Genomic DNA, 21787 nt, shown 5'->3' with positions numbered 1-21787 from the left:
ATGCTCGAGGCTTGGACATCCAGTCCATACCAACGACTACGTCGAAGCTTCTAAAGTAACAGGAGGAAGGTCAATGTCGAACACGTGACCTACAAGATTGAGTTTGCACCCTAAGTAAACGTGTGAGACTTCAATTGGCTTGCCATCAGCCACTTCTACAACGTGTTTGGTCTCAAGAGGTATCGGGGTCGAACAAAACAGAGGCGAAGTGATTAATCACAAAAACGTACAAATCACTGTTTTGTTATCCTTTCTTGAGTCACCCATGCCAATCGTAAACGCTACTCCACAAGCACCATTTTCCATTGTCGCTGTTATTGTTACAAGGATCTTCCATATTGTTATTGTTCTCGCGGTTGTTAGCATCTTGACTTAACAGCGGCCAATTCTTGTCGAAGTTACCCAAATTCCCATATCAATGGTAACGATTATGAGTATTTAGTTGTTGTCGTGGCTGTTGCCTCTGATGTTGTGATGTTGTTGCTTTGAAGATAGTGCCCTACAATCTCCCGCTAAAAGGGTCCACCTTTTCATATTTCTCGATACGTCTTGGAGTTCTGCCCATGCTGCTAGCAACTACACATCCCATACTCCGGTTGGTTGTCAGTGTTTTATGTCCCGATTGGTTTGTAAGAGTTGGCTCCCAAAGGTTGTTGACTAGGATTAGGGACTCAATTGAAGTTAACCTACTGGCGTTCGTTATCGGTAATCAGTGTCGTCATAATTCTAGGGTCGGTAATGCATCACGTTCCACTTCATGTCCATCGGCCTTGTGTGTCGATTGAATTAATACTCGGTAGATTGTTAGAGACTTACAGAGGTAATCATCCTTCTGAATTTGAGGCGTCAATTCGTTGAGTCCAAACAAACAAGAAAAGTGAGGAAGGTATAGACCAAACATTCGACGCTTCGCCAACTAACTTAGAGACGTCCACATTAGCACCTAACATTCTTATACTGTTCTCTAGATGTTCAGATACGTGTTCAGGCAACACTTAATATCATCGATATTCGTAAGGGTTCAGGGGGAGTGAAAGGATCACGTTTGAATAGGAGGAAATCATCGGTATGACTCTTATAGATTGTTGTGTTTCTCTAATAACGGAACAGAACCCCTTTTTCACTTGTTAAGCCTCACTGGGACTCACATGCACTCCACATTATTATTATGTGTGCACCCACAATAATAACACGTTTTGCATGCTCGTCTCAGTTCCTCCTAACTCGTGTCAAATGGTTCCCCAAATTCGAGTAGCAAGACAAGGGACATCACCAAACATGGATCATGGAAGTCTACAGGAAATGACACACCATCACACTATCAATCACATAACACAGGCAAATAACACATGAATTCATACTATAGTGCTAAGGGTGCAATCATATGCAATATCACAAGTATTCACTAGTTACGTTGTGCAATAAGTAAACGAGAGACGAACCTTGCAATCTGGAGCTGAGTGTCAAGGTCGTGTTCAGAACTGTTCGATTATAGTCTGGTTTTATAAAAACGTTTTAAAACCAAGTTCACTATAACCAGTGGCTCTTATACCAAACTGTCACACCCCCAAAAATACCCCAAGCGGAAACCCCTGCGAGGCGTATAACGTACCAAGATCTAGCCACCAATCACATTGAACTCATACAAGATTTAAAAATAAAAATTTTCATCGATATTCGTAAGGGTTCAGGGGGAGTGAAAGGATCACGTTTGAATAGGAGGAAATCATCGGTATGACTCATATAGATTGTTGTGTTTCTCTAATAACGGAACAGAACCCCTTTTTCACTTGTTAAGCCTCACTGGGACTCACATGCACTCCACATTATTATTATGTGTGCACCCACAATAATAACACGTTTTGCATGCTCGTCTCAGTTCCTCCTAACTCGTGTCAAATGGTTCCCCAAATTCGAGTAGCAAGACAAGGGACATCACCAAACATGGATCATGGAAGTCTACAGGAAATGACACACCATCACACTATCAATCACATAACACAGGCAAATAACACATGAATTCATACTATAGTGCTAAGGGTGCAATCATATGCAATATCACAAGTATTCACTAGTTACGTTGTGCAATAAGTAAACGAGAGACGAACCTTGCAATCTGGAGCTGAGTGTCAAGGTCGTGTTCAGAACTGTTCGATTATAGTCTGGTTTTATAAAAACGTTTTAAAACCAAGTTCACTATAACCAGTGGCTCTTATACCAAACTGTCACACCCCCAAAAATACCCCAAGCGAAAACCCCTGCGAGGCGTATAACGTACCAGGATCTAGCCACCAATCACATTGGACTCATACAAGATTTAAAAATAAAATTTTTCATTCATTAAGACAAAGTATAACAAAGCATTATTTATAAGCTCAGTGTGTTCTGCGGAAGCATAATACAATGTTTAATCAAGTCAAAACCCAAGTGTATGTAACCAATTAGTCTTGTTCTGTATTTCTATGTATCTCGACCCATGACCACTTCAGCATCCCAGACAGCAAGTTCCACAGCCACATATCTAATAACCTGCGAACATGCAACAAGTGTATCAGCATAACGCTGGCGAGTTCACAGTTTTTGTAAAAACGTTTTAGTTGCCAAGTGTTTAATTCAATTCAAAAGCAATGTTGATAATAACTCGATACCGTACAAGATGGTGTCAGTTTGTTTGCCCGTCCCCAATGCCCCATATCAAAGCATTGGTCATGATTTAAGGTCATTAGTTCACGCCCGTCCTCTCAGGTACGGTGTGAGGTTTCCAAGCCTAATAGCGCTATCAACTAATACCCCGTTACCTCTCAGGTAACTAATTTGGTATAAGATGGGACTTAAAATGATAGGAATGAGTGTATTATCCAACATCCCAGTTTAACCCAGAAAAGATGTATTCCTCTCAAGAATACCCGTTTGACTGTCCCACCCGCCGGGACGCATTCTCAAGAGAAGTGAACTCACCTTAGATTGCTCGGTATGTTATGTTACCCGTTCCAAGTTGGTCAACCAAACCCTACTGTGGTTACCAAAGACAATCAGTTTTGTATGCACATAAATCACGTGTACCACATTCACATTATACAAGTAGCGTACAAGTAAAGCATATATCATCATGCAAAACGTAACAAGGAATCGTGCAACACCACAGTTCATAACCTTCATTGTAGCAATCAGTTTTACATATATAATTTAATCTCGCATCTAAACACATATTCGAGCAATTATAATCAAGTATGCACATTTCAAGTTTCCACATATGGTTCACACAAACAAACAGCCCATTCAAAGGTGTGCGTGTGCGGTCCACTCTTAAGTGTGCGACCCGTTATTTTACCCAGCCCAAACTTATAGTCTACGGCCCAACCTGGCTGGCCCAATCGTATAGTCTGCGACCGAATTCAAGGTGTGCGACCAGCCTTGATTGTACGATTGAGTTCAAGTGTGTGCAATTCCTTCAAACATTGTGATCAGATGATCTAGTGTGCGACTAACCAGATGATTGTTTGGTCAATCTTGTAACCGCCGGATTATTCTGGATCAAGTTCCAAGTTCGTAACCGTTTCATCTTGGCACAACACAATCAATGACGGATTCTATTATTTCATTCATTCTAGTCATCCTTTACGGTTTCACAATCATAACCCCTATTCAAATCGAAACATCATAATTCCAATGATTATTCAGTAACATACTGACCCAAACTTTATCGGGTAACATCCAAATCACGATAATAATTGATCGTTACGAATTAATTAGCATCAGTTTGTATACAAACAACCCTAAGTTATCCATTAACATCACACACATACTTCTAAGTCAACCATACAGTTTATTATAACGATGCATCCATCAAGAATTCCACTTATCATGAAATCTTAAATCATAGGCCAATCATCATAACCACTTCTCAGTTTTATAACAATTGTTATCATTATGAAAGATTCATGATTACTCACGTTATATTGCAACACGGATTTTTAAATCATATATCTAGATTTACTTTAGGTTGTTGGCACAAGAAGTCCTACATCATGCAATCTTATCATCACATCATTCATTCCTTTTTGAGACATAATCATAGAATTTCTAGCAACTATAACACCATAATCTTATGCACAACAAGCGAATTCAAACAGTGGTAACAACTAACCTGAGAGATTAAGGAGTGGGGCTTCGGATGAGAGAGCTTCGGACTGATGCGACTGATTGGGAGACGCCTTCTTGCTGCCGTCAAGGTGTAGAAAGGGAATAGGGAATTAGGGTTGGCTTATGAGTGGGTATATGCGCCCAAATAATTGAATCGGGCCTGATCTTGGGCCCTAAAGCGTTGGGCTTTCGAGAGAGCTGGGCCGAGAACACAAGGTATACTCACACAAAAGTGTGCGACCAAAGTGTGTTGGTGCATCCGTCTGTCGACTTCGTCTTGTATCGAGTCTTGTATAGAAATAGATAGTTTAGGGATCGGAAATCAAAAATGTGGAAATTGTAGGTGATTCCGCTTGAAATGACATTTGGTCATTTCAAGCGAAATCTAATCATTCTGATTCCACTCAAGAGTATATTTGCTGATTTCGCTTGAGATCAATCATTGTAGTTCCACTTGAAACGTGTTCAAGCGGAATCTGGTCGTCTATATATAGGTTAGTTGGAGCAAAATCAGATAGTTAGTTCTTCCGGTTTGCAACGAAGTGCTGCCGAAGTGTCGCCATCCTGTAAAAAGCATTTACATCAATCAAATCGACAGTTAAAGTGATTTGTGTGCTGAATTGACCTCAGTTTGTCTGTTTCCGCCGTTCAAACTGAGTAAAACTCTTCTGATCGACTCGTTCGGGTCCGAAAACGATCCTACAAGTGGTATCAGAGCTCAGGAGGAAGATTTCATACCATTTCAGCTCCATTTTCTGTTTTCTACACCTTCTTTTTCAAAATTTACAACTTTTCACGGTTAAAATTGGCTCAATTTCTCACAGAATGTGTGGAATAGTGTTTTAACAAAGCCTTAAATTTTTCAGGCGTAAATCGATCTAAAACTGATATTTTTCTTGATTCCGCTGGAAAATCAGCGTGTGAATGATGACATCAGCAGCATTTCTAGTTGATTCTGCTTGAAAAACGAGATTCCACTTGAAAGTTTCTGCTGATTCCGCTTGAAATTTCATATTCCGCTTGAAAATACTGGTGATTCCGCTTGAACCAGTATTTCTCTTGGGAAATTGTTTTGATTCCGCTTGGGGCAGTATTTCGCTTGAAAGTGTTGACTGATTTCGCTTGAATCAGGGGTTTCACTTGAGTTTGTTATTTCGCTTGAACAGTCAGTTTTGTGATCCTTGATTATCCGAATCATGGAGAATGAGTTTTATAATGCCTTTGCTGGTCCAATGAATATTACTCAGAGTACATTGCTTGAGAATGAAACGGGGACATCACAAAAACCACCTAAGCTTTTGGATATTGATGATTATAATGGTTGGTCTGAACGTTTTGGTAACTGGGTTGAAGCTTATCATTTGGATGCTTGGGAACATACTGAAGTTCAATATGAAAGACCCACAAAGAACAACAATCAGATAATGCCAATTAGAGAAATGAGTGCTGATGAGAAAAAGAAGTATAGAGATGAGAAACTGATGGTTAGTCTGTTACAGCAAGCGATTAAAGAGGACATATTGGTTCTTCTTCAACATGATGGAAGTGCTTATTCGTTTTGGAATGAATTGGAAGCAAAATTTCTGGGAAGTGATGATATGCTCAAGAATAAAATGTCACTTATGAAGAAAGAATTTGATCTATTCCGTGGTTTGAAATCAGAGAACACCAAGCAAATTATTGAAAGATATTGTAACTTGGTGAAAAATATGTCGAAATTAGGAATCAAAAAGGATACAGATGAGCTGATTGAAAAACTAGCTGATGCGTTACCACATGATATTTGGGGAACGTATCTGATGATGTTGAGAAATAATAGAAAAGAATATAAAAAGTTAACACTGGGTGAGTTTATTAAACATCTTGAAGCTCAAGAGATGGAGCAAAGAAAGATTGCTAGGATGAAGAATTATGATGGAGAACAAGACATCGGATTGTATTTCAAAAGTGGTGTTAGTGATAAGACAAATTTTTCTCCAAAAGTTGAAACTGCTTTTAATGCAAAAGTTTCTTCTGAAAGTTCATCTCAGGGATCAAGCAGCAAAACAGGATTTTCTTCATTTCCAACATTTGATCCACATTTTTCTACAACAAAGAGTGGCAAAGTTCTTCAATGCAACATTGCGTTAAATCTTGAAAATGATCAAAATTATACTAAGGAAGTTGCTGAAAGTCACATGTCTTTGTTGGTGACTGTGCTTGAATCCTATGGAGGTTTAGCTGCAGGGAGGATCGGGAATCCAATGCTCACGAAGGAGGATTATGATCAAATTGATGCTGAAGAGATGGAATTGATAGATATAAAATGGTGCATGGCTAGTGTGTTGAGACGGGCTGAAAAGTTTAAACAAATTACAGGCAGAGATGATTTTCGCGAGGCACATGTTTCCACTTTAGGTTTTGATAAGTCTAAAGTTACTTGTTTTCGTTGCAGGGAAAAAGGGCATTTCAAAAGGGAGTGCACAAATCACGAGGCAAGTGGAGCTCAAAATCCTTTTGGAAACAACGACTACTATAAAAAGGCGATTTATCATCAAGTTACACAACAGCCACATCATCAACAACATGCACAAACTGCACATGGTAGAAAAGAAATTGAAGATTCAAAAAGAGCATGTCTGGTTATCAGGGCAAGGATAGTGATTTCAGTTGGGATAAATACATTCCAACGAATAGTAAAGTATGCTTGGCAGATCAAGAAGATGAAAAATTGCCAGAAGGTTTTAGTTGGGACAATTATTGCCCAGACAAAGAATTCATGGCCAAAGATGTGACACCCCAGGAAAACCAGCAAACGATATAACTTACCTAGCTTTAACTTATCTAGCTTTCTCAGTGAGTGCGTACCAAATTTCGGGACGAAATTTCTTTTTGGTTGGGGATACTGTGACAACTCGTAATTCCGAACCTACCTTTGTGTAACATTCGTGAACACGACACGACTTTATGAACTTGACTGATTACTTTATGAACTTGACTGATTATGTGAATAATATGATTGATGAATGCATGATATGTTGTTATGTGGATGTGTGCTATGTATGTATGTGTATAATGGCCCAACCGCACAACATGAACCAACCGCACAACACACACACTCGAACACACAAGGCCATTGGGCCGTATTGCTTGCACTCGGATCAAAAGGGCAGCCCAAGAGTGGGTCGGCCCATCCCCCCCTATTTCTCTTGTACGTAAGTAAACATGAGAGCATTCACATATTCCTTTTCAAAACTTATTTTCAAACCCTAAACATGTCTAGCTCTTGACGGCAACCCTCTCACGAGATCGAAGCCTCCTTCTTCTTGGATTTAGTACGCTACTCTTCATCTCGTAATTCGGTTAGTATGTTTGCCATGTAGTAACCAGATCTTTATTGATTATTTGTGATTGTTCTTTTCGAATTGCTTTAGATCCATATGAATTATCTTAGGGATTATTCTTGAGCATGAGAAATAAACATGGTGATATGGGATTCTGTGTAAGGTGTTTAATAGAAATAATCATTGATTTAGGGATGCACAATGTTAGTGGTTGAATTGTTAATGCTTGGCAATGTGTGTGCTCGTAATGATCTGTTTAGGAATATATATTAGTTAATGGAACCTTAATTGTTAATGTATAGATGGACGCATGGTTAGAACGATTGAATTATAATGTTATTTCAAATCAATTGGATTTGAATGTGTATGTGAATGATTGCTTGTTAAAGATAGATAATAATGAGAATGATCATGTTACACGAATTATTGCTGAATGTGGGTCAAGATGTAACTGAGAATGATGATGGGGATTGGGTAATTTTGGGGAACTGTAATTGATTTAATCCTTCAATTGTTTTGGAAACTTATGTTTACGGAAAATAAGGAAAATGGAATGGTTGACTAGTCAACCTCACATTATGTCATCTAAATCACATGTGCACCCCACTCATGCTATTCAATCGCACAAAAATCATTGAGTCGCACAAGCTCTCCGGACGCACAAAGTATCTTGAATCGCACAAGTTATGATCAAACTATTGGGCCTTAAAGCCCAAGTCACAAGCACACACAACTCAACCCAATCCGAACGCACAAGATGAATTAGTTAAACGTGATCGCACAACATCTTGTGGATCGCACAAGCGGGTGCTGGTCGCACAAGATGTTGGGCTACACACACTGATACGTCATTTGGGCCGAGCAGCCCAAATCGTAAACGCACAAACTGTTTGTATTGCACAAGGCTGTTAATTGTTATTTGGGCCGTATATGTTGTGAATCGCTTATGATGTTGGGCCAGGAACTATGGGCTTATTAAATCGTACAAGTTTGGATATGTTATGACTGTTAACTCGTATTGTTTAACTGTTAAGTGTTGCCATGACCTCTACATGTTTGTAACGTGTTAACTATGTGTAACTGTACGTGCTATACTTGAACACAAACCTGACTTGTATGATAAACCTGCTAGGACGTGGTTGATCACATTGTAGCTTAATTGAACCTTTTCGTGTATCATACCGAGCAACCCCAGGTGAGTTCATTGCATTTTCTCAAGCATGCGTCCCGGTGGTTTGGGACAACTGGTAAACATTTGGAAGGGAAACTTTGGGTAAACAACTTAATCGGTTTTGGTTATTGAACATGGGATCTATCATCGGATTGCCTGGAGGGCAATGGGGGTAATTAGTTGATAGTGCTATTAGGTGGGAAACCTCACACCGGGCCGTAAGGACGGGCGTGAACTAATTATCTGGGTATGGCTATGGTTGTTAGAGGCACACTCCTCGGATACATATGGGCACACTCCCTAGGGTATCTAGCGAAGGCAACATAGCATCGGTCGTTAAGGGGTACACACTCCCCGGATACATATGGGCACACTCCCTAGGGTATCTAACGTGAGCGACATCGTAACGCAATATTGAATCACATTAACATACATCTGGTAACTCAACACGTTAACAAAACCTTGAACTCACCAGCGTAGTCTGACACACTTGTTTGCATGCTTGTAGGTCGTTAACCTTGGAACATGGACTTGCTATCTGGGAGTGCTGGAGTGGTCATGGATCGAGACTCTTGGATTGACTTATAAACGATACATGGATTTTGATAATTATCATGAAATTATTGCTAAACGATTTATTACATGCTTCCGCTACACAACATTTGAGAATTGATATCATGTTGACATCTTATTTTGGTAATTAATGTCATGACTTACTTAAATACTTATCATTGGTTCAATGTGATTGGTGGCTCGAACTCTGATGCGTAACACGCCTCGCGGGGTTTCCGCAGGTGGAATTTTGGGGTTGTTACAAAAGAAATGCTAAATGCAAAAGCTTTTGTTGCTAATGCTTGTGATGAATATTGGGCAGAAAAATACAGAAAAATTAGAGAAGCTGAAGAATAGAAATGGAAGAAATATGAAGAAGAAGAAGAACAGGAACAAGCTAAAGCTGAGAAAAAGAAAAAGACTAAAGAAGAAATTCCAGTAACAATAGTTAAAGAAGTTCCAGAATTTGAAATCAAAATAGATGTTGAGGCAGTCAAAGTTCCTGAGAAGTGCATGAATTGTGATTCTCTGATCTAGCAAAACAACGAGTTGCTTCACAACATAAAAAGGCTGAAAGAATCATATGATACCTTGAACAGAGAAATGAACAAGTACAACGAGTCTAGTAGTGAACAAGTTGTAGCAATGAATACACTCAAAGGAGCATACATGAGACAGCTTGACAATGTCAACTACTACACAGAGAAGTGTGTTGAGCTTGAATTGAAGTTGGCAACACAAAGAATTGAAACTGAAAGAGTTAAAAATTTATTGAAAAGTTACTCATGTTCTACTTTTGTTGTTAACGGGATTTACCCAATTGTGGAAAGATTGAAGACGTTTGAGGAAAAGAAGACTTCTGAAGAAAAGAAGTTAGAGACAAAAGAAGATGATGAAGTGGAAATTTCTGGTAAGAAACCAAGTGTTGTCTACAATAGATGTCCACCCCCGGTCGAAAATGGATATTCTCCTCGAAATCCAAATTCTGAAAGAGTCAAAAAGGCAACAAACCTACAGTGGGAGTCTGGGTCGTCAGATAATTTGCCAGAAAATATTGATGTTACGTTCACATCGTCTGACACTGATCATGAGTCCAAGTTGATAAAAAGTGTGGTCGATCAGGTGTTAGATAAAGATAACATAGAGAAGTCAAAAACGGAGTCCAAATCCAAGTCAAAGTTTGAGTCCGACACATCAAAGTCAACAATCAAAAAGGACAAACGGGTTTATGAGGGAATTTTTGTTTTCAAAATCTAATTTGAATGACGAATCGGTCAAAGTAGCATATACTTTGAAAGATTCTGACAAATTATATTCTGATGAGATTTTTCCAATAAGAAGTGTTAAAACCGAAATGATTAAAAAGGTTTTCAAAATCACAGAAATTAATATTTCTGAGATAAAAGTTTTAAATCTTTCTAGAAAACCTAAACAATACACTTCAAGAGATCAACAAAGAATAAACAAGAAAATGGGTTACAATTATGGTTATAGTTTTCAAATGAAACCAAACCATAATGGTAATTTCAAAAAGAAAGGCCTTGGTTTTAATCAATCGAAAAATTATAAATTGAAAAAGTTTATAAACCAAAAACTGTGTTTGTTTCAGGAAAATCATCAGAGTCTGTCTGAAAAGGAGCAAGCATTCAGAAAGCAGACAAACAAAGAATTCCTTGCAAAGAAGCAAGAGGACATGAGGAAAAGTGTTGTTCAAAAGAAAACAGAGATGAGAACCTGTTTTAACTGCAAAATAGTTGGCCATATTGCCAGGAATTGTCCAAAGGCAATCAACAAACAACAGGAAGTCTCTGGTAAACTGAAAGAAAAAGTTGTTGATGAAACTGAACTACCTACCAGAAAATTTAATGGTTTTGAAAACTCAATATTTGAGGTTGGCGAGTGTTCAAAGAATGTTTTAAAAAGAAAAGAAAATCTGAAAAACCAAAAATGGGTGGTTAAGGGTTCAGGAAATAGTTCTGGTAATGAATCTGATTCCACAAAATCAGAGGAGCCACGTGTTGAAGAAAAAGTTGAGAAATCAGTTCTGACCGTGGATGATATGAATTTTCCACCACTAAGAGCAGAAAAATTTAAAAATAAAGTTGGGAAAGTTGAAATTTCAAGTCAATTTTATTCTGTAAAGAAAAATTTTGATGTTGAGAAAACTTTCAATGGAAATGTGAAACATATTTTTGGAAAAATGGTCAATGGTAAGGCCAAAGGAGTGAAAGAATTTTATGCTTCCAAAATGAATGTTCACAAGTCTGTTGAAAGTAAAGGTGAAGAAGATGTTGTTACACCCAAGGATGGTCAGGCTTGGGTGGATATATTTTTCAAAGAGTAAAAACCTGACTTGCCGGAGCTCCCAAGTTGGTAATCGCAGAGCATGAATCGGCATCATTCTGAAAATGTTGTTAAAATTATAAAAATTGAGAAGTGTGAATTGCCGGAACTCCCAGGTTGGTAAGTGTGGAGTAGGAATCGGCATCTTGAGAATTCTACCAACAGGTGGTAATTGGTTGAAAAGCATGTTTATAAGTGCTTGGTTTTTGATCTTACTAGTGATAAATCAAGGTCATTAAGTTGAATTTGATTTAGCTATCATTCAAACGATTGGTAAACAATGTGATGATTTGATCCCCATTTACTACAAATGGTAAAGTCACAAAAACTAATTTTCCGGAAAAACCATTTTGATTAAAACAAACTTAAGTGTTTTGAAATCATAATGGGAAAATAGTTTGTTGTGAGGGGGAGTTCTGATTGTTTATGCCAAGTGGATGGAGAATTGAGGCGATTCAATATCAGTTGTTATGTTCTTGTACAGTTTGTTTTCAAATTTCTTTTGAATGTGTTTGAATTTTAGGGGGAGTAAAATTAAAAAAAAATAATCCAAAACATTAGAAAATTTGAAAAAGCCAAAAACATGATAAAATGAAAAATGAGTTTTTGTTGCATAAAAGAGGAAATGATAGTACATCAGTGGACTATCACAACATGCTAAAGAAATGAAAAGTCAAATGTGATAAACAATCTCACTGTGGATGTGCCAGTAGGTTTTTGCACATATAGTAAATTGTGTCGAGATATAAATATAAAATTCAAACATGCTTATCTCATGGGGAATATTTCTTGGATATATGGGTAACCCCCGAAATCTTGTTTGAAAGGTCCCTCTTTCTGAGATACTAGGTCTTTATACTCAGTGATATCTGGGGTATTGTCCCGGGACTTCTGCTGAATGGAAATTCTGACCTAGTCCCCGTATAATACTTTCCGCATTGCTTGAAATAAGCGTCGCCCTCAGCAAAAATGATGAAACACCAAAATTGATAATCATTGCTGTTGAAGAAAAGATCCTCTAAAGGGGACACACCTAAAGTCGAGCTGTCATCTCTCTGCTGAACGGAAGTTCTGACCTGAGCTCTCACTGTTTCGCATCTAACCCCTTTACAGATATCATCTGTGGTATACTCACCTGTAAGACTGAATATTGGGATGTGGATATGGGAGTATATTTAAGTGGTGGGACACGTGAATAAGTTTAAGTTCTTAAAACATTAATCTCGTATCTCAGATCAGTTGAAATTTGTGTGAAAATTTAAGTGGATCAGTACACTGACAATCTAGGTGAATTGTTTAGAACTTAAAATGAAATCAAGCTTAACGGTGTCAGTGATTTGTCTCAAAAACTGATATGATCCTCTTGCACAAACTCACAAAAATATTGTTTATAAATATTTCTTTATTGCATTTATATTCATTCAAAAATCTAAAAAGATGTTCGGAGTGTTTTAGCATAAATTTCTGAAAAATCCAAAAAGATTTTCAGTGTGTTTTAGCATAAATTTTTGAAAAATTCAAAAAGATTTTCGACAACTGGTGTTGAAGAGCTGACGTTCAAAATTCCAAGTGCTAAACTTGATGAACAGGTTTGGATAAAGAATATGTGAAAGCGATTGTATTTTTCAATTGGTTTTCAGAGAATAAATCATTTTGAATGTTTCCTGCAAATGGTTTCTAAATTTTTAATCTTAAAACTTTGAGAAACTTATGTGTTTGGTAGAGTCTGTGTAGGAAATAACAGGTTCCAATACCTGAAGATGGTGATTTCCAGACTACTACGATCCCAGCAAATTGAGAGGGGGAGTCTGAAGACATCGAGAGGGAGTGTAAAAGTGTAGAAAGTCAGATGAAGATTCTAAAGATAGAAGAGAGAAGATAGAGATTCAGTGAGGATGCTTACAATGAAGAATACTTTAGAGAGAGCACGAAGACTGATAAAGACTGAAGGTTTGACAACCGAAGACTCGACACTGAAGACTCCGTCAACATCCGAGGGGGAGTTTGTTGGTGCATCCGTCTGTCAACTTCGTCTTGTATCGAGTCTTGTATAGAAATAGATAGTTTAGGGCTTGGAAATCAAAAATGTGGAAATTGTAGGTGATTCCGCTTGAAATGACATTTGGTCATTTCAAGCGAAATCTAATCATTCTGATTCCGCTCGAGAGTATATTTGCTGATTTCGCTTGAGATCAATCATTTTAGTTCCGCTTGAAACATGTTCAAGCTGAATCTGGTCGTCTATATATAGGTTAGTTGGAGCGAAATCAGATAGTTAGTTCTTCCGGTTTGCAACGAAGTGCTGCCGAAGTGTCGTCATCCTGTAAAAAGCATTTACATCAATCAAATCGACAGTTAAAGTGATTTGTGTGCTGAATTGACCCCAGTTTGTCTGTTTCCGCGTTCAAACTGAGTAAAACTCTTATGATCGACTCGTTCGGATCCGAAAACGATCCTACAAATTGTAGTGTGCGACGGGCTTTAACGGACCCTCTAGTAGGATATAACACTTGCTAATCATAACTAGGTACCATCTCATAACACTGTCACATAAAACTATCACCTATTTACGTAGCATACACTTGATCAATATGTATGGGACATAGAACGCAACCATACGAGAAGGGTCAAGGAATCAGGTAACGCTAATCATAAAAGTTCGGGCTGTCACAATAAGACTAGCATATGAGGAGATGGAGGTCTAGAGGGCTTTTGAAGATTTAGATCTCTAGTCTAGTTTAATTGATGAAAATATCATTGTATAAAATACATATGTAAATACTCTTTAATGTTTAATAAAAGATCAAAAGCTTCCGTTCTGAATTCTCTAATTACTATATGTTCCGTATATCCGATGTGTAAGACTCCCAGAGCTTATCCTGGGATGCGAGTGTTACATACCACCTGCTCTTGTTCAGGATATTTCGTCAATTATCAACATCTAGGTAGTTTGGAAGAATTGATGAAATTCTATGAACAATGAACAAGTTGTGGATAACTTTTGATGGTTTTTGGGTGAAGCTCACGATATTAAGAGAAGTCGCTACAACCTACTCTTGTTCATGCTATTTCGTCAATCATCAACATCAAGGTAGTTTTGAAGAGTTGATGAAATTCTATGAACACTGAGCATGTTGGGGATAACTTTAGAAGTGTTAATGAATTTTGGGTGTAGCTCGGGATATTAAGAGAACTCGCTACCAGCTCTTTTTCATGGTAATTTACTCAATTGTCAACATCAAGGTAAGGGTTGATAAATTTTTTTGAACAATGAGCATGTTATGGATAATTTTAAATGGTTGGTTAAAATTCAATTAAATGTTGGTAATTTTTGAATGATTGAGATAATTCTATGAACAATGGTGGATAACTTCATCCTGAAGGACAAAGTAATCAATTAACATAAAATCACATCATGTCCTATTTTTGTGATTTTATTTATAAGCCCAAGTCTCATTCTCTCAACCTTGGAAAACATGAAAGAGATATTAACTAACATATTTGAAACCTTATTTATCAACACAAAATAGGTTTTTTTTTTTTGTTTTGCAAGAGCATAGTTTACTTAAAACAAAAAGTTCTTCAATTGTGCAAGAGTAAAATTAAAACGTATGAAAATATAAAAGTATCAAAGAGACATTAGTTAAATATCTATGCTCTTTAATTTTTATAACTAGACAATTGGCGTCAAAAGTAATATCATTATAAGGAGTGGTTGTTTAAAAAAAACATGATAATGTGGAGTATTTAAATTACTAATGAGAAGCCGAGTCTCCGTCCCGAGGATCCTAAAGATTTTGTATTGTGTACATATTAACGAATCCAGTATCACCATTTCAAACTCTAACCAATTTGAGTCATAATATTTATTAGAAGTTTAATGTAGAGCTATTATATGATGTTTAAAAAATCAACTTTCAATAATACATCGACCCACTCCGTTTATCAAACTTCAAATTTTCATTAGCATTTATTTTGAACTTGCACATGTAAATGTCTTCCACTAATCTCTGATATAAAACTGGATCTTGATAATGAGTTCTTTACAATTACCAAATGAGTGAATCCAGAATCTCTTATTACGCGAGTATCAAAGATCTCAAGTATGCAGCATATACAATAAAGGAAGGATTACCTTGACGGGTGATGTGCACAAAATGCAACATATAAATTACATCAATTGTGGCATAAAACTAAACTTTTTAGTACTAATGTTGGAAAAAGTGTGCTTTTGTCTTCCTTTTGTATTTTCAGGATTAAATGAGCTCAAATAAACAAAAGAAGCAAAAAGACAGCTAAATCTAACATAAATACAAGAAAAGGAACAAACGTGGCATGCCCGGCCTCCCGACAGCATCTTCCCAAGCAATACAAGGAAACAGAGGGCTGAACACGCCCCGTGCTCAATGAGCACGGGGGCGTGCCCAAGTGTCAGCAGAAAAGACAAAGTTGTAGAAGCTTCCTGTTGGTGCACTTACGTCTGCTGACTACGTCTTCCATCGAGTCTTGAAGTTGAACAGATCAAATATGGCACGGAAACCTAGAAATACATGTTTGTATAGGGTTCGCTTATCAGTCACTAGGTTAGGTCCGCTCATGTGTCATATATTGTCTAGGTTCGCTTATTTGGTCATTGACTGGATTCGCTTATATGGCATGAAGTCAGGATCGCTTATATGGTTGTCCATATAAGCGAACCCAACTATACTATATATAGTGGGTGTATTATGAGCGAACTAAGGAAGTCTAAAACACATAGTTGAAGGTGTTTGTTCCGGTATGCTGCCGAAGTGCTGTCAAATCTTGTAATCGCGTTCAATATCAATAATACAGCAAGTTTAAAGTGAATACAGCTTGAATAGCACCGGATTATTAGTTTCCGCCTCTTAATTCGGATACGAACTTCTCTGAACGACTCAAACAGGGCCGAGAACGATCCTACAATTGGTATCAGAGCTCAGGAGGAGGAGTTCTTGTCATTTTAGCTGCATTTCTTCTGATTTTCTACACTTTCTTCACTTTTTCAAAACTTTTCACGGTAAAACAAGTTCAAAATCACATAGTGCACTCGGAATCATGAATTAACAAACCCTTGAAGTTTTCAGATCTAAAATCGACCTAGAAAGTTGATTTTTAGGGGGTTCGCTTTTACAGTTTCGTTCAAAAAGTGACATCAGCATATCTGGTTCGCTCAAAGGGACTGGTTCGCTTGAAATTACAGGACAGGTTCGCTCCAAATTACTACACTGGTCCGCTCCAAAGACATCAAAATTGGTCCGCTCCAAAATCAACTGGTCCGCTTATCTGGTAAATTGATCGGTTCGCTCGAATGGTTTAGTTGTTTGGTTCGCTTTTCTGGTCCAATCAAGAGATCCGCTCGACCGGTTTGTTCAGTTGGTCCGCTTATTCGGACAATTCATTGATCCGCTCATTGGTTATTTCACCTGGTCCGCTCATTTGTTCAAATAGTTGGTCCGCGCATAAAGACACTATATTGGTTCACTTTTGGGAACAGTTATAGTATCGCTCCTGTGTCAGTCTTGTTTTTGTGAACGAAGTGTTAAAATTTGATAGTTGTGAACGATGGATACTGAATTTTATAACACTTTTGCTACTTCAACCTCGATTACTCAAAGTGCTTTGATCGACAATGAAACCGGAACATCTCAAAGACCACCTAAACTCATGGATATTGATGATTATAATGTGTGGTCGGAACGGTTCGGAAATTGGGTTGAAGCTTATCATCTAGATGCTTGGGAACACACTGAAGAGCCATATGTTAAGCCCACAAAGAATGATGTTGTGAACGGTACTCCGTTAACACTTAGAGAGATGAGTACAACAGATAAAAAGAAATATCGCGATGAAAAACTTATGGTGAGTCTGCTTCAGCAAGCTATAAAAGAAGATATCTTGATACTGCTTCAACATGATGGAACTGCATATTCAATGTGGACAGAATTGGAAGCAAAGTTTACGGGAAGTGATGATATGTTAAAGAACAAAATGTCTCTCATGAAAAAGGAATTTGATTTGTTTCGGGGATTGAAAAATGAAAACACCAAGCAAATTATTGATAGATATTGTAACTTGGTTAGAAATATGACGAAACTTGGTGTTAAGAAAGATACTGATGAACTAATTGAAAAACTTGCAGATGCGCTTCCATATGAAACATGGGGAACATTTTTTGTGATGCTAAGGTCCAACAAAGCAGAATATAAAAAGATGACACTAGGAGACTTCATAAAGCATTTGGAAGCTCAAGAGATGGAGCAGAGGAAGATCGCTAGGATGAAGAACTACGATGGAGAACAGGATATCAGTCTGTACTACAAGCATGGTGCTACTGATTCAACAAAGTATTCTCCTAAGATCGAAATTGCTTACAGTGTTAAAGATTCTCCCGAGAAGAAGACATCTCAAGGATCAAGCAACAGCACAAGATTTTCATCTTTCGATCCTAACATCTCTGTAACAAAGAATGGTAGAAAACTTCAGTGTAACATTGTGTTAAGCCTTGAAAATGACCAAGACTACACTGAAGAAATTGCTAAAAATCAAATGTCTTTGTTAGGGATGATTTTAGAATCTTATAGCTGTTTTGTTGCAGGAAAGATCGGAAATCCAATGCTCACGAAAGAGGATTACGATCAAATTGATGCTGAGGAAATGGAATTGATGGATATAAAATGGTGTATGGCGAGTGTGATGAGACGTGCTGAAAAGTTTAAACAAATTACTGGCCGTGATGATTTTCGAGATGCAAATGTTTCAACTTTGGGTTTTGATAAATCTAAGGTTACGTGTTTTCGTTGTAGGGAATAGGGGCATTTCAAGAGGGAGTGCAAAAACCGTGAAGCTACCGGTGCCCATAATCCTTTCGGAAACAATGACTATCACAAGAAGGCCATTTATCATCAAATCGCACCACCAGCACAGCAGCAGGCACAAACAGCTCATGGGAGAGATGTGATGGATAATTCGAAAAGAGCATGTGTTGTTAGTCATGGAAAATATGATAACTTTACCTGGGAAAAGTATCTTCCGAAAGACAGCAAAGTGTGTTTAGCTGAACAAGATGATGAGAAGTTGGCTGAAGGTTTTACCTGGGATGATTTTTTTCCAGATCCAAATCTTATGGCCAAAGAAATGTCCAAAAACACTTCTCATGCTTTCTTTGCTAATGCTTATGATTTGAAATGTGCAGAAAGGTGCAGAAAAGTCATGGAAGCTGCTGAAGAAAAACGAAGAAGGAACAGAGAAGAGGCAGAAGAGGAAGAAAGATTGAAGGAAGAAGCGAAAGCTGAGAAAAGAAGAAGAGCTGAGTTTTTACAACCAAGCAGAAGTGTCAAAGAAGTTCCAGAATATGAAATAAAAGATTTAAATCTTAATGAAAAACCCAAACAATACACTTCAAGAGATCAACAGAGAATCAACAAGAAAATGGGTTACAATTGTGGTTATAGTTTCCAAAAGAAACCAAATCATAATCGTAATTACAGAAAGAAAGGTCTTGGTTTTGTTCCACAGAAAAACTATAAAAATGAAAAAGTTTATAAACCAAAAACATTGTTTGTTGCAGGAAAAACTACAGAAGCTGAAAAAGAAAAATCATTCAGAAATCAGACGAATCAAGAATTCCTTGCTAAAAAGCAAGAGGACATGAAGAAGAAGGAAGATCCAAAGAAGGTTGAAAAGAGATCTTGTTTTCAGTGTAAAGCTGTGGGTCATGTTGCGAAAGATTGTCCAAAGACATTTCGACCAAAACAAGAAGTCTCAAGAAAAATGAAAGAAAAAATTGTTGAGAAAACTGAACTGTCAACCCGGAAGTTCACGGGTTTTGAGAATTCCACTTATGAAAAAGGAGAATGTTCAAAGAGTGCTTCCAAAAGAATAGACAATGCTACAAATCAGAAATGGGTTATAAAAGGTTCAGGTAAAAAGTCTGGTAATGATTCTGATTCCATAAAATCAGAGGAGCCACATGCAGAGAAAGAGATTGTAAGAAAAGTTCCGAAAGTGGATGATGTGAATTTTCCGCCACTGAATGCTAAAAATTACAAATCTAAAATTGGAAAAGTTGAAGTTTCAAATCAATTTTATTCTGACAAGAAAAAAATTGATGTTGAAAAAACTTTCAACGGAAATGTAAAACGCATCTTTGGAAAAATGGTCAGTGGTAAGGCCCAAAGCATTAAGGATTTTTATGCTTCCAAAGGATGGGTTTACAAGTCGATTGAAAGGAATGATGAAAACGATGAGGTTACACCCAAGGAAGGTCAGGCTTGGGTGGATATATTTTTTCAAGAATAAAATCCTGACTTGCCGGAGATCCCAAGATGGTATCGTGGATCATGAATCGGCATCCTTCTTAATCTGTGTTTGAGGTTTGCAGGACTTGCCGGAACTCCTAGGTTTGTAAGCGAGGAGTAGGAATCGGCATCTTGAGAATTCAACCAAAAGATGGTAATTGGTTGAAAAACAGGTTTGAAAAGCTTAATTGTTAAATCTACAAGTGGATGTATGTTTGTAGTTGTTATAAGTGGTTCAGAATGAGAACCAGTTGATCCTACAAGTGGTTAAATCAAGGTCATTAAATTGAACTTGAGTAACTATCATTCATAAGATTGGTACAACAATATGATGATTTGAACCCCAATTTTACACAAGGTAAAAACAACTAAACTTATTTTCCGGAAAAACCATTCTGATTAAAATAAACTTGAGTGTTTTGAAATCATTATGGGAAAATAGTTTTGTTGTGAGGGGGAGTTCTGAATGTTTAAGCCAAACGGATGGAGAATTGAAGTGTTTCGATATCAGTTGTCATGTTCTGTACAGTTTGTTTTCAATTTTTTTTAGATGTATTTGAATTTTAGGGGGAGTAAGAATTTTTAGAAAATCCAAAAACATCAGAAAATTTGAAAAAGCCAAAAACATGATAAAACAGAAAAATGAGTTTTTGTTGCATAAAAGAGGAAATGATAGTACATCAGTGGACTATCACAACACGCTAAAGAATTGTAAAGCCAAAGTGTGATAAACAATCTTACTGTGGATGTGTCAGTAGATTTTCGCACATTTATTAAATTGAAACGAGATATAAACCTAAATCAAACTTACTTAATTCGTGGGTAACTATTCTTGGATATATGGGTAACCCCCGAAATCTTGTTTGAAAGGTCCCGTATTCTGAGATACTAGGTCTTTATGCTCAGTGATATCTGGGGTATTATTCCGGGACTTCTGCTGTATGGAAATACTGACCTAGTCCCCGAATAATACTTTCTGCTAAAAGCTTTGGAACACAAGCTCGCCCTCAGCAATCTGATTAAACAATAAAATTGATAGTCATTGCTGTTGTAAAAAAGATCCTCTAAAGGGGACCCACCAAAAGTCGAGCCGTCATCTCTCTGCTGAACCGAAGTTCTGACCTGAGCTCTTACGGTTTCGCATCTACCCCTTTACAGATATCATCTGTGGTATACTCACCTGTAAGACTGAATATTTGGGATCTGGATACGGGAGTATATTCAAGTGGAGTGATACACAATTAAGTTTTAGTTTCTAAAACATTAATCTCGTATCTCGAATCAATTGAAGTCTGTGTGAAAATTTAAGTGGACAAACATACTGACAATCTAGGTAAATTGTTTAGAACTTAATATGTAATCAAGCTTAACGGTGTTAGTGATATGTTTTATAAATGATATGATCCTCTTGCACAAACTCACAAAAATATTGTCTGTAAATAGTTGTTTTCTGTTTTTCTATTTTTTAATTTTGAAAATCCAAAAAGATTTTTGGTGTGTTTTAGCATAAGTTTTGAAAAAGTCAAAAAGATTTTCGAAAACTGGTGTTGAGATGCTGATCTTCAAAATTCAAAGTGCTAAACTTGAAGAACTGGTTTGGGAGTGTGTATGTAAAACTGTTAAATTTGTTTGAAAAAGCTAGTAATTGATTCTGAATGCAAAATCATTATTATAGCTTATCAACATAGTTTCTGAAAAGTTTGAAAGTTTAATTTTTAACAGAAACTTATGGTTAGGTAGAGATTGTGCAGGTTTGTACTAAAGCGCCAGGTTACGATCTTGAACCTGATGAAGTTGTGAATTCCAGACTACGATCCCAGCTGTGTGAGAGGGGGAGTCTAAAGACACCGTGTCAACATTCAAGAGAGAAGAGTTTGTTGATGATGAAAATAGAGAACGAGGATTCTTGAAGCGACAGATATTTCAGAGGCAGTTTG

The sequence above is a fragment of the Helianthus annuus genome, chromosome 10, assembly GCF_002127325.2.
Source record: "Helianthus annuus cultivar XRQ/B chromosome 10, HanXRQr2.0-SUNRISE, whole genome shotgun sequence".
Lineage (NCBI taxonomy): Eukaryota > Viridiplantae > Streptophyta > Magnoliopsida > Asterales > Asteraceae > Helianthus > Helianthus annuus.
Note: the sequence above shows the minus strand (reverse complement) of the source record.